This window comes from Culex quinquefasciatus, chromosome 3, assembly GCF_015732765.1.
Source record: "Culex quinquefasciatus strain JHB chromosome 3, VPISU_Cqui_1.0_pri_paternal, whole genome shotgun sequence".
NCBI classification, from domain to species: Eukaryota; Metazoa; Arthropoda; class Insecta; order Diptera; family Culicidae; genus Culex; species Culex quinquefasciatus.
Window position 1 is genome coordinate 122796438 of NC_051863.1, and position 13478 is coordinate 122809915.

Below are 13478 nucleotides of genomic sequence, written 5' to 3' on the forward strand. Positions count from 1 at the left end.
GAGTTTAACAATGTTCTACAAAGTTGTAGAGCAGACAATTACAAAAATTTTGATTTATAGACATAAGGGGGTTGCTTATAAACATCCCGAGTTATCGCGATTTTACGAAAAAAAAGTTTTGAAAAAGTTGGTCGTCATCGATCATGGCCGTTCATGGTCACCCGCGACAGACACGGACGACGAAACAAAGAGAAACGCCAAACTTTGAAGGTCTGTACCGAGCTCCAGGATGCTCCAAACTTCAATGTTATATATATATCAAAAGATGCTCAAGGATCTGGCCTACACGCCAGTGATGTTTTTGGTAAACGCATTGGTGGCCAATATGCCTCAAAAAGTGACTGTTTTGAAAAAATCTTTTTTTACGGGTTAAATCCCATTTAAAATTGAAGGGCGGAGCGCCAGCTCCTGTTACGTCCAATCAGGCTCATATTTGGGATTTAGGCTCAGTATGCCCACCGGAACAAACCCCTGAATGCCCGCAAAAAAGTCATTTTTGTTACACTCTAATACTGTATATCGATTTGACCTTCGAAAGAAATAGTTTGGTTTGATTTGATGCTGTAATTTTAAAATTCGGAAAGACTTCGATAGTTCCAGCATTTCTTACAAAATTCAGCATAAAAGTGTGTAAATTGAATTGAACCCGGTCAAATGGTCTGTTAGAAGAGGCTAATTTCACGAAGTTTAAAGTGTCACTTGACCATTTTGATTGATTCTAAGGAACCGGCGATATCCGTAACATCCGGGTTGAAAATACTGAGGGTGGCTTGGTGATTTTTGCAACAATGAAACATATTTATTGTATTTGCAGTAAATTTTGACAGTTATTATGGGTAATTCATCGCCAACTTACACGAAATTGAAAAATAGTGCCCCGAATTCCTTCGATTTGCGTGAAACTGTGCTCTCAAGGGTATTTTTTGTCCCTGATCACAAATCCGAGGTCCATTTCTCTTTATCTCGTGAAAGAGGGGCGGTACGACCCCTTCAATTTTTGAACATGTGAAAAAGACGTCAAAATCAAACCATCCACTTCCACGACCCCCGGGTATTTTGTGGTCTCTATTGCAAGTTTCAGCTCGAACATAGGAGTCCAAAGGCTTGAAACCTATTTTTACTCCAAGAAACCTTCCACTCTAGGGTTCGAACTGACGACCTTTGGATTGTGAGTCTAATCGCCGCCAGCGATTCCACCGGAGCAGGCTTAGTTTGGTGTGTTGTTTGTACTTAAATCGTGGAGACGACTCCTACACTTGGAATGACTTAACGGCCTAACAACATCCAAGGCCGGGACCGACGTTTTACTTCCCAATCCGACGGAAGGAGTAAACGTAAAACGCGAAAAAGACGTGTTTTTCAATAATTTACAGCTGTCAAAGAGACTTTTATGAATTCCAAAAAACGCATTTTTCATCGAAAAAAAAATGGTTTGAAAAGATCTGCCAGTTTTCGTTACTCGATTGTAAACAAATTTTTGACATGTAATTTTCAGGGAAATGTAATGTTTACTTTTCAAAACTGAAATATCTCAGAAGGGTAATTTTTCTTTGAGAACATTTTTTTTTCATTTTTAAATGTCGTGTTTTTTTAACTTTGTATGATCATCTATTAGAGTGTAACAATGTTCTACAAAGTTGTTATAGCAGATAGGGGGTGACGAGCGCAAAATACCGGGACAAATTTTTCCGGAAAATTGGCCTCTCGGTTCTCGGGAAGTTTGGTCGAGACTCACAGGAATTTTTAAACCTATAAATATTGCAGATTTGAAAAGTACATTAAATTTCCCTTAAAATGACAAGCTCTAAAATAATTCAATCGTGTAACGAAAAATGGCAGAATTTTCGTTGTTTCGGAATTTTGAGTACGCCGGGCGTCCAATAGTACCGTCACGAGATATCGAAAAATGGGACAAAAATGACCCCTCAGGACAAATTTTCACGCAAATCGAAGGGCAACTACTGTGTGAGTTGGCTTAGAATTACCCTAATAGTTTAATAATGTTTCAAACAGTTTCATGATTGAGATCTGTCTTAGTACAGTCGAACCTCTTTTTACGCGACCTCCTTTTTCGTGGATTTTTTTACGCGAAGAATTCAAAATAACGTGGACCATTTTTAAGCGGTCGGAAGACTTATCCATTTTGATCATATCTTCCTGTTTAACGAGGACCAAAATCGAGATTTTCACCATCGGTAGCTTCCTATGGATACTCTGCATCATATTGAAATGTTCTGGACCACTAAGATCTTCCGGAAGTTACGAATTGAATATCTATCTGTTCAACGGGTATCTGTACCGGTGTATTCACCATCGATATAGCTTCAGGTAGCTTCAGTGAGCCACGAAATTTCGGAAGTCATGAACTGAAAATCTACCTGTTTAACAAGAGTCTGACCGGTGTATTCACCATCGTGATATTTTGAGGTAGCTTTCGTGACCTAAGATGGTTACCTTGTGTTCTGTTGGAATGTACTAGGTCATTCAAAAACTTCCGGAAGTTATGGCCTAGATATCTACCAGATCAACGGGTGTCTATATGGCTATATTAACTATCGGTATAGCTTCAAGTAGCTTCAGTGGACCACGATGGCCATTCTGTGGCATGTTGGATTGTTTTGGGTCATCAAGGATCTCCCGGAAGTCATGACCTGGATATCTACCTTAAACGGGAGTCGGGTGGCTATATTAACGGAACCATCCAGGCCGTGGACCACGATGGCTATACCGATGGTTAATTTAATAAAGACCCTCGATGATCGGGTAGACATGACTTTCCAGTTGGAGATTTCTGAATCCAAAGCATCATCGAACAAAATAACCTGAATATACCATTGGTTACCATATAGACACCCTTTTGACTGTAGTTTTCAGGAAATGAATTTGGATTTTCCAAACTCAAACATCTCAAAGGTAATTCTTAAGTCACGAAGGTTTTCTCATTTTGAATCCCCGGTTTACACTTGTTGAACATTTATTAAAGTTCAATGTTAAAAGTTTTGGATAACTCAGAACATCTCAACCTGCTGCATAGTAACCAGCGAAGGTTCTCTCAAGATATTTTGAATCCCCGTTAACCGAGTTATTATTATCAAAAAAATTTTTAAAACTATAAATATTGAAATAGTAGTTTATGCAACAAGTTGCAAAAAATTTCAGCACGAGTCGTACATTTATCCAAAGGTTCACCGAGTTGGATAAATACGAGGAATATATATATATAATATATAAAAATGAAAAAATTCTCCTCAGGCTCAAATTTTAGGGTTCAAGGCCAAAATAATTTGAGTTGGCTATTTGGGTTAGTAATAATGTTCAAAAGTTTTTATTGAATTTTGTCATTAACAAAACCACTTTTTCTAAATCATATCTCAGCGCCATTTTTTACCGATTTTAGCAAGACGCAAAAAAGGTGATGAGTTTGGCTATTTGGAAAAATAGTAAATTTTCATATCTTTTAACTATTGAAAAGTCGTATGAAAACTTAAAATGGCGTTTTGACAATCTGACCAAAAATGTGATATTTTATATTTCACCTAAGATTCTTGGCTTTTTGTATTCGAACCAAGTTTTGGTAATTTCTGGAAACTGAAATTTAAAAACAGTTTTTGCGCGATAAATGCATTTCGCATTTTCCCGTTTTTGACGGCGCGCGAACGCTTTTTTTCAAACCTATACATGTACGGACAAATCGCCAATTTTTATTTAACATTTTTGGGAAATTAAAAATTTTTTCAGACCTTTTTGCAGACGTCACATTTTCAAGTTTTATAACGATTCCATTTTAATTTATTTTTGGGAAAATTTCCGAAGTCAAACTCATCTTTTGCGTCTAAGACAGCTTAAATCGTTAAATGGCGCAGAGATATGATCTATACATGGTTTTTGCGAAAATCGAATTGAATGCGATGTAGGTTTGAATGAAAACAAAAATGCCACGGGAGGGCACTAAGAACCAAATACGGGTTAATGAGCCCGATCGGAGAACTTTTTTTTTGGTTTAGGCTCTTTTCAAATGGAATTGCTGTATATATATATATTTTTTTTCATATATTTTGTCAATAAATCGTTTAAATAAAAAAAAATGTTGAAAAGTGTTACTTTTCGAAACAAGTGCTAAAGTTCAACTTTTCAGCACCCATTTCAGTGCAGAAAAGTAGAACTTTTCAGCATTTATTTTGAAAAGTGTTGCTATTCGATTCTGTTATTTTTGGTACAGAAAAGTAGGCTATTTCGTCGTTCAAGAATGACAGGAAAAGTAAGTAGTTTCACGACGGAATTGCAAAAACTCTTTTTACGCAAGCAATTCAAAATAGCGCGAACTTTTTTTACGCGATATTTTTTACGCGAGAACCAAAATTCGCATAAAAAGAGGTTTGAATCAAACCATCCACTTCAGGGACCCCCGGGTCTTTGTGGTCTCTATTGCAAGTCTCTGCTCGAGCTTGGAGTCCGAAGGCTTGAATAAAAAGAGCACCAAAACCTCTTTCTACTCCAAAGAACCATACACTCCCGGCTTCGAACTGACGATTCCACCGGAGCAGGCTTTGTTTGGTGTGTTGTTTGTCTTTACAGCAGGGAGACGAGTCCCATACCTGGAATGACTTAACGACCTAACAACAACCGAGGCCGGGCCCGACGTTTCACTTCCCCATCCAATGGAAGGTTGAAGCAGATGGGAATCGAACCCATGATCATCCGCTCGCAAAGCGGACAGCGTAACCATTCGGCCACGCACTGCCACTGCTATTATATGAAATTTTGAAGCATTCTTAATTGTGGATGTAGTCAATAGTTTAGTGCCACATCTTGAGCACTTTACAGCAAATTTTACGACCTGTTCAAAATCTTCAAAAACTAATCACTAAGTATCCAATTTTGCAACCACTGCAAAGTCACTACTTATGTTACTGGCATCAGCCGATATCTCCGTTTGATATCGCACAAATGTCATACCTTTCTCACCTGTATTGGTGCACGGCACCGTTCTTAGAGCGGCGGCAGTGTTTTCGCACAGACAAAAAAAAACTCAAACCTCTCTCATATTGCTCTCATTAAATCGTCGCTCGTTCCGGTTCTCCACTCCGAGACTGTCTGGATGGTCCGACTTACTTGGCTCGACTGTTGTGTTGAGTGTGGGGCCGCGCCGCACTGACTGGAGTGCCGATCCCGCACCCCCTCCCGTCCATCCGTCCCGTAGACATTGTCCATGTCCAAGCCTGTAACAACCCTGAGGCCGCACGAAAAACTCCCGGAGAGGACGACCATGCCATGGCGAGGAAAATCGCACTGCAAAAAGCTGCTCTGCTAAACCATAGTACACTAGTACTAGTACTAGCACACTGAATTTGTACGTGTGTGTGTGTATGTCGATTCGTGTGTAACTAAATACAATTTGAGTCATCTAAGCTCTACGCGATGTGACCGACCGGATCCCGGGTTTGGACACGGGGTATCGGCGTGACAGGGGAGGAAGTTGTAAATGCCTCCCTATTATAAACACACTAACATACTAACTCACGCACACATTCGACCATTTTCGTTTGTTCTGAATCGGAAGAAGCCCGGAAGATTTGTAGTGATCTCGGGTGGAGGAACTTTCTCCGGAGCAACCGGCACCTTGGTTCTGTGGAGTTCCTTCGGTGACCACTTTCGTTGTTGTCTCATGAAGAAAGGCAGAAAGACAAGGAAAAATCGATAACCTGTCATCGTATGTAACCACACACACCAAGCAGAGGAGACCCTCGTTCCACGTTCCGTCCGTGCTTTACATTTCCTTTTTTTTCTAATTTGCACGACGACGGCGGCCGGCATCGACGACGGCTACGGTACTGTTGGCCAAGATAGTCGTCTGCCTCGGGTGTTCTTCTTCTTGGTGGTTCTCAATATCCGACGATGAGGACAGTTGTACTCAGTCGGAGATATTGGTCCCAGAATTATTAGGCCTTTTTTGTCACTTAAACAACGTTTTAAATTATTTCAAATGATCGATGATGCAAGGTTACCTTTTGAAGAGCTCATAAAGCAATTTTTAGTCTTTTCCTCACTTCCATTTCGCTTGTAACTCATTTATAACCGTATGCAATTTGAACAAAATTGAATATTTTACTGTTCATGGATCCTTGCTTGCAGTTGAACAATTTATTACTTTGTTTTGGTTGAAAATGCTTTGTAACTCAATCGAGTTTTGGGTCCTATAGCTTGATATTGAAAATCATAAAGTTTAATCAAGTTTGTCTAGAGTTTCGATAACAAAACGATTTAAACCGATACAAAGAAGAATGGTTTTCAACATAACCTCAAAATGTCTGAGTCTTGAGTAAGCGTGTGTAACTTACGCTGGCATTATTTTAGTGCACCACCAAGATGAATTTCGAAGATCGGATTTCAGTTTTCAGAAAGTTGATTACTTCGTTCTCTTGCTCTTTCGTCAGACTTTCCCTTGTTTGAACAAGACACATTCTTTTGGGGTTGGTTTGCCACCTATAATACTAGGATCGAGAACGTGCACTATTTTTCATTTTGTTGACCTGTGTAATCAGATGTGTATAACTGTTTTAAGCCTTCCTACAGCCTCTAGGCTTGGAATTTTTCTGGGATTTAAATTATAGTAGAAATACACATTTTACATAACAGATGAATCTTGGAGCGTCCATCTGGATCTGGTAATAGGTGCCTCTTCCGGAATATGCAAGAAACCCTATCATACCAACTTAATGAAATTAAAAAACTACGGTCATGCTTAAAGCTATATTTTTTTCACGGCCATAAAATTTAAATTTCAAGGCATGCGAATTGAAAAATAATGAAATTTCACGACATTCTTATAACTGCTTGAATTAACACAAAAATGTATCATTTTAGAACCATTGTGTAGGGTAGATTTTGGATATCAACTTTCAATGATTTTTGTAATTTTTTCATAATCATTTTATAACTAGCTTTCCTTTCTATTAAATCGTTCTAACATTGACGAAATATGAGATCGATCCGAACTCTACAGCCAGAGTTATTCAACTGTCTAATTGTAGTTGCACTTGGCAGGAATATTGAGACAATCGAGGATCAATGAGACACTACGGAAATACGATTCTAGCTAAACATCATGTTTTTGTGTTGTATCATTGCAGGTGACTTGTCTTGGACATTAAAAGGCAATTTTTTCAATTCAAATCATCAGTTGACAAAATTTACTAAAAAGTATTTAAATTATCTTTGGTTAAATAATGTTAAAACGCAATAAATGCGCTAAAAATACGTCCACTTCATGTTTTGTAAGATTGCCATTGCTTTTGAAAAGTTAAATGAAAAAAAAATCAAGGTGTCTCATTGTTGCCCAAGAGCTGAAAAGAGAGGGGAACAATGAGACAGCACTGGATTCTGGTTATATTCTTTAAAATTTGGTCAAAAACAATGAAAGGACAATGTAGCCCAACTCATGCTCTACGAAATGACGAGTGAAATTTGAAGTTTTGTTGTAAATGCCAGCATTTAAGCGAAAATGTGATTTTGGGCCATACATTACTTTTACACCCCAGACACAAACATTTATCAATAACTTTGCAAGAGAGCTTCCTTGTCCGAAGCAACTCTTATGGCAGAAGCATATTCAGTAGGCACACCTTTCCCCCAAATATGAGACTGATTGGTTGAACCTACGATATGTGAGAGCCATTTTATCATTGTTCCCCGTGTCTCATTGATGACTACTCTAGGATACAAAGTATTACCCCCTAACACAATATATACTTACTAAAAATTGAGGTATTAAAATATCAGATTAACATGCAAAACATATCTGCAAAGCGCAGCATATCTTGAACGGCATATTCACCTAAAGTTTGCATCAATGTTATTTGTTTTGTATTTCAGAAAAGTTTTAGAATAAAATCCATTTATAAAAGTTTTTGTCACTTTGGTTTTGATTATTCCAGAAAATAATTTTAAATAATAATTTGTGTGCCTCTTCTACATATGCTTACTTATTTAACTAAATTGAACTTGAATTTTTTTTTTTTTGAATTTTCAGTATTTGTCATTAAAGGCTCAAGTGCTATTTATATAAATTGAAACTTCACATTTAACTAATCCATATTTCAATCAAAGATAATTTCGCTTGAAATTTGAAATTGATAATATAAATTATGTAAAACATTGCACTGAACAATATCTTTAACCCTCTAAAACCCAACCCCGCCTGTAGACGGGCCTCGCCAAAAATCATTTCTTAAAAAAAATTGGTCTTTAAAAAGCATTCGAAAGAAGAACTCTTAAAATTTTAGAAAATTATAAGGTTGGAAATGTGACTTGTTTTATGTGACTTTGCCAATGTTTAAAAAATGTCATTTCAACTTTGGCTGTGTTTCTTATAAATATTTCTCCTATATTATGTGAAGTCTGCAGTAAGATTTGTAGTGTATCAGGCTATTTCTGCAAGCATTTTTAAACAATTTAACACTGGAACGCCCAACGCAGTTCTGTAACACTTTAGGATCATCTAGACATCCTAACAAATCACTGGAAAAAAGAATCATCTTGATTGGTTGAGCTATGTCCGAGAACCAGTGAGTTGATGTTACAGTTCCAACTTTTTTGAGGCCTTGGGAGTTGGAATGTTAAATGATTATGGCAGGGGCGCCGACTAGTCCAAAATGTTGGGGGGGGCACGGTTGTTTTCCGAAATCGATAGGTAAGAGTGGCGATCACGAATTAAAAAATTCAATAACGATGTGATACGGATTTTTTTTTCATCCGGAATCCATTTTTTTTAGAAATATATAATTTATTAAAACGTGATTGAGAATGTTAATTGGGGGAATTTTTCATATGTTTGGAAGGCAAATTCATTCTCATTATCATATTCGTAGTTATTTTCTAGAAGTGGCAGTCAATAATAAAAATTATCAGATATTTAGAAATTCAACAATACAAATATTCTAAAAATAAAAACAAAAGTAAAAAGCAAAAATTTAGAATTTCAGAAATTTAAGCATACAAATACAAATTTAAAAAAAATATCCATTTTTCAAATCTGTAATTTAGAAAAAAACTAACAGATGCACCAAATTCAATATTCCAAAATTAAAAAAAATACAGAGAAACCTTTCTATATTTTTGAAAGCTTCAAATTACAAATTAGTAAAACGTAACGCATCGCAAAAAAAAGAAAAAATAAAGAAAAAACAATCTTAAATTATAACAATAAAATTCAATGTTTGAAAAAATCGAAATTCCAAAATTATGATACATCAAATTTTTTTTTAAGAATTTGAGAATTAAAGAATTTAAGAATTTAAGAATTTAAGAATTTAAGAATTTAAGAATTTAAGAATTTAAGAATTTAAGAATTTAAGAATTTAAGAATTTAAGAATTTAAGAATTTAAGAATTTAAGAATTTAAGAATTTAAGAATTTAAGAATTTAAGAATTTAAGAATTTAAGAATTTAAGAATTTAAGAATTTAAGAATTTAAGAATTTAAGAATTTAAGAATTTAAGAATTTAAGAATTTAAGAATTTAAGAATTTAAGAATTTAAGAATTTAAGAATTTAAGAATTTAAGAATTTAAGAATTTAAGAATTTAAGAATTTAAGAATTTAAGAATTTAAGAATTTAAGAATTTAAGAATTTAAGAATTTAAGAATTTAAGAATTTAAGAATTTAAATTTAAGAATTTAAGAATTTAAGAATTTAAGAATTTAAGAATTTAATTTAAGAATTTAAGAATTTAAGAATTTAAGAATTTAAGAATTTAAGAATTTAAGAATTTAAGAATTTAAGAATTTAAGAATTTAAATTTAAGAATTTAAGAATTTAAGAATTTAAGAATTTAAGAATTTAAGAATTTAAGAATTTAAGAATTTAAGAATTTAAGAATTTAAGAATTTAAGAATTTAAGAATTTAAGAATTTAAGAATTTAAGAATTTAAGAATTTAAGAATTTAAGAATTTAAGAATTTAAGAATTTAAGAATTTAAGAATTTAAGAATTTAAGAATTTAAGAATTTAAGAATTTAAGAATTTAAGAATTTAAGAATTTAAGAATTTAAGAATTTAAGAATTTAAGAATTTAAGAATTTAAGAATTTAAGAATTTAAGAATTTAAGAATTAAGAATTTAAGAATTTAAGAATTTAAGAATTTAAGAATTTAAGAATTTAAGAATTTAAGAATTTAAGAATTTAAGAATTTAAGAATTTAAGAATTTAAATTTAAGAATTTAAGAATTTAAGAATTTAAGAATTTAAGAATTAAGAATTTAAGAATTTAAGAATTTAAGAATTTAAGAATTTAAGAATTTAAGAATTTAAGAATTTAAGAATTTAAGAATTTAAGAATTTAAGAATTTAAGAATTTAAGAATTTAAGAATTTAAGAATTTAAGAATTTAAGAATTTAAGAATTTAAGAATTTAAGAATTAAGAATTTAAGAATTTAAGAATTTAAGAATTTAAGAATTTAAGAATTTAAGAATTTAAGAATTTAAGAATTTAAGAATTTAAGAATTTAAGAATTTAAGAATTTAAGAATTTAAGAATTTAAGAATTTAAGAATTTAAGAATTTAAGAATTTAAGAATTTAAGAATTTAAGAATTTAAGAATTTAAGAATTTAAGAATTTAAGAATTTAAGAATTTAAGAATTTAAGAATTTAAGAATTTAAATTTAAGAATTTAAGAATTTAAGAATTTAAGAATTTAAGAATTTAAGAATTTAAGAATTTAAGAATTTAAGAATTTAAGAATTTAAGAATTTAAGAATTTAAGAATTTAAGAATTTAAGAATTTAAGAATTTAAGAATTTAAGAATTTAAGAATTTAAGAATTTAAGAATTTAAGAATTTAAGAATTTAAGAATTTAAGAATTTAAGAATTTAAGAATTTAAGAATTTAAGAATTTAAGAATTTAAGAATTTAAGAATTTAAGAATTTAAGAATTTAAGAATTTAAGAATTTAGGAATTTTAGAATTTAAGAATTTAAGAATTTAAGAATTTAAGAATTTAGGAATTTTAGAATTTTAGAATTTTAGAATTTAAGAATTTGTAAAGCAGTCAACAAATAACCATTTTGAAAAGTGTTCCAGTTTATATTAGCTAAATCCTGATCTACAATGGCAAATCGCAGAATGTTGCGATTGAAAACTTGATGATTGTTTTCGCAAGAGTTTGCGTAAGTTTGATTGTAGATAAGGTGCTATGGAAAAAGTACATTGGTTATGTTTTTGAAACAACATGCATAGATAGAAATCTTATGAGCAAATCCATAAAATCTATGTTGACGACATCTCTCAAATCATATACCGATGCCTCTGTGCTCTTGTACTAAGCTTACTGATTTTCCTAGAGAGCACAGTGGTATAGATAAAACGTTGTCGATTTAGAAAAAAATGCATCTAAATCCAGAAAATTGTAAACGATTTTGTTCGAAAAATTTCAGCGATTTCGAAAACAACAAATGTTTTTGAGCTATTTTACGGATTCGCTTACAGGAATTCTATCCGTGTGTACAAATTATTTGTGTGTTTTTTTTATAATTGAAATAAAAATATTTTTCTTCCAAAATTTCTGGGGGGGGGGGCACAATGTATGGGCTGCCTCCCCAGCCAAATTTTAGGGGGGGGGCAAAAAGTACCGTGCCCCCCCAGACTAGGCGCCCCTGGATTATGGCATCGTTCTATAGAAGAAAATGTGAAAAAAGCAAAAAAATTAAAAAGTGACTATAAACCGTGAAAAAACACTAGATAGCCAAAAGGCAATGATAGGAGGTGGTAGAGTAAGCCAAATACTATAAGAAACGAACATAAACTAAACAAGATAAATGCAAATTAAAGTATTATAAATGATACAAGAAAAATATAAAACAAGAGAATTAAAGATTTCGTAGAACAAAAGTTGATCAAAATGACCTCCAGAACACTGGAAAAATAAAAAAAAATCGAAAAAAAATTTAGGCATAGAGGGTTATAAAGTTAGATGCCGTAAGAGCAATGTCGTACCGCCCCTTTCAAATGTTGCTCCAGATGTTAAGTTAGTAAGTTTGAGTTAATGCACGTTTTTATTTATTGACACAAAAATTGCTGTTCAAAATCGGTTTGAATTCTTTTTTCGATTTTTTCGGCATTTCATGGATTTGATCAAAGTTTACGACCAAGAGCAAATCTCACAGATTACGCGATCCCCGCGAACTCGTGAAAAATTATTAGCCCTAGATGCCGTTGTTCTCTGACCCGTAATGGTCACTTTGAAATCGATTACAGGTGGTATCAAACTCCAAGAAACTGATAATTATTACAATCTACGGTCATTTTGTTCCCGGCCACCTTAGAACTGGTTACCGGTTGTAGCTTGGTCCCAGGAGCGATCTGATCTGGTGGAACTCGCCGGAGATACAGGTTTTCTGGAGGCCAAATTTGATTTTCCAAGTCGGTTTCGAGAAAAGCGACAGCTTAAGCTTTCATCTAGGACTAAAACAATGAGATTTGGTCATTTTTTCAAGATTGGGGCCGAAAAGGACCACAGAAAAGGGTCGCTGAAGGTAAATTTTAATTTAAAATGTTAATTTCATGGCCTTAGCATTTCAATAACACAATTTATAACGAATTCTATTTTCAAATAGGCCGAAAAGAACCCTAATACCGTAAGAAGGTGCAAACGGGGTTTAATATGTTAAATCATGCTTTTGTTGTGACACCTAGAAACTCCATTAGGAAAATATTTCCAGACAGTTGGGGTAGGGTAGGGTAGTCATCATTGAGACACTTTTGGTTTTCAACTTTCAACGATTTTTCTGATTTTTTCATTAGCATGTTTTTATGAGCTTTTTGTTGCATTTTCTTTCTTTTAGTGTGTTCTAACATTGACCAAAATATGAGATCGATCCGACATCTACAGCCAGAGTTATTTAACTGTCTCATTGTAGACGCACTTGGCAGGAACAATGAGACAGCTGGGGAACAATGAGACACTCTACGAAAATCAATACTTTTCTAGTAAAACATCATGTTTTTGTATTGTTCCGTAGCAGGTGACTTACCTTGAACATTTAAGAACAATTTTGCCAACATGAAACTTTAATTAAGAAAAGTAATACTAAAAAGTATTAAAATTTTGTAAAATCCATATATTTTTACCAAATAACTTTGTATGTTTGGTTAAATGAAGTTAAAACTCTATAAATATGCCAAAAATCACTTTCAATTCATGTTTTGAAAGCTTTACATGGATTTTGAAATGTATAATGAAGGAAAATCAAAGTGTCTCATTGTTACCCATCGGCTAAAATGAGTGGGGAACAATGAGACAGCCCTGGATTCTGGGTATATTCTAAATTTTGGTCAAACCTAATGAAAGGACATTGTAGCCCAACTCAATCCCTATGGAACGTCGAAAGAAATTTGAAGAAATATTAGTTTTGGTGTAAATGGCAGCCTACGAGCGAAAAAGTATTTTTTGTCCATCATTTACTTTTACACCCCAAAATC

General features: G+C 33.3%; 1 protein-coding gene across 2 annotated transcripts in view; it reads left to right on the top strand.

The window, feature by feature from the left end:
* The window catches only part of LOC6043370 (guanine nucleotide-binding protein G(q) subunit alpha), a 67189-nt gene that overhangs the window by 14901 nt on the left and 38810 nt on the right, over window positions 1-13478 (top strand). The gene's annotated exons all lie outside the window — the stretch shown is intronic.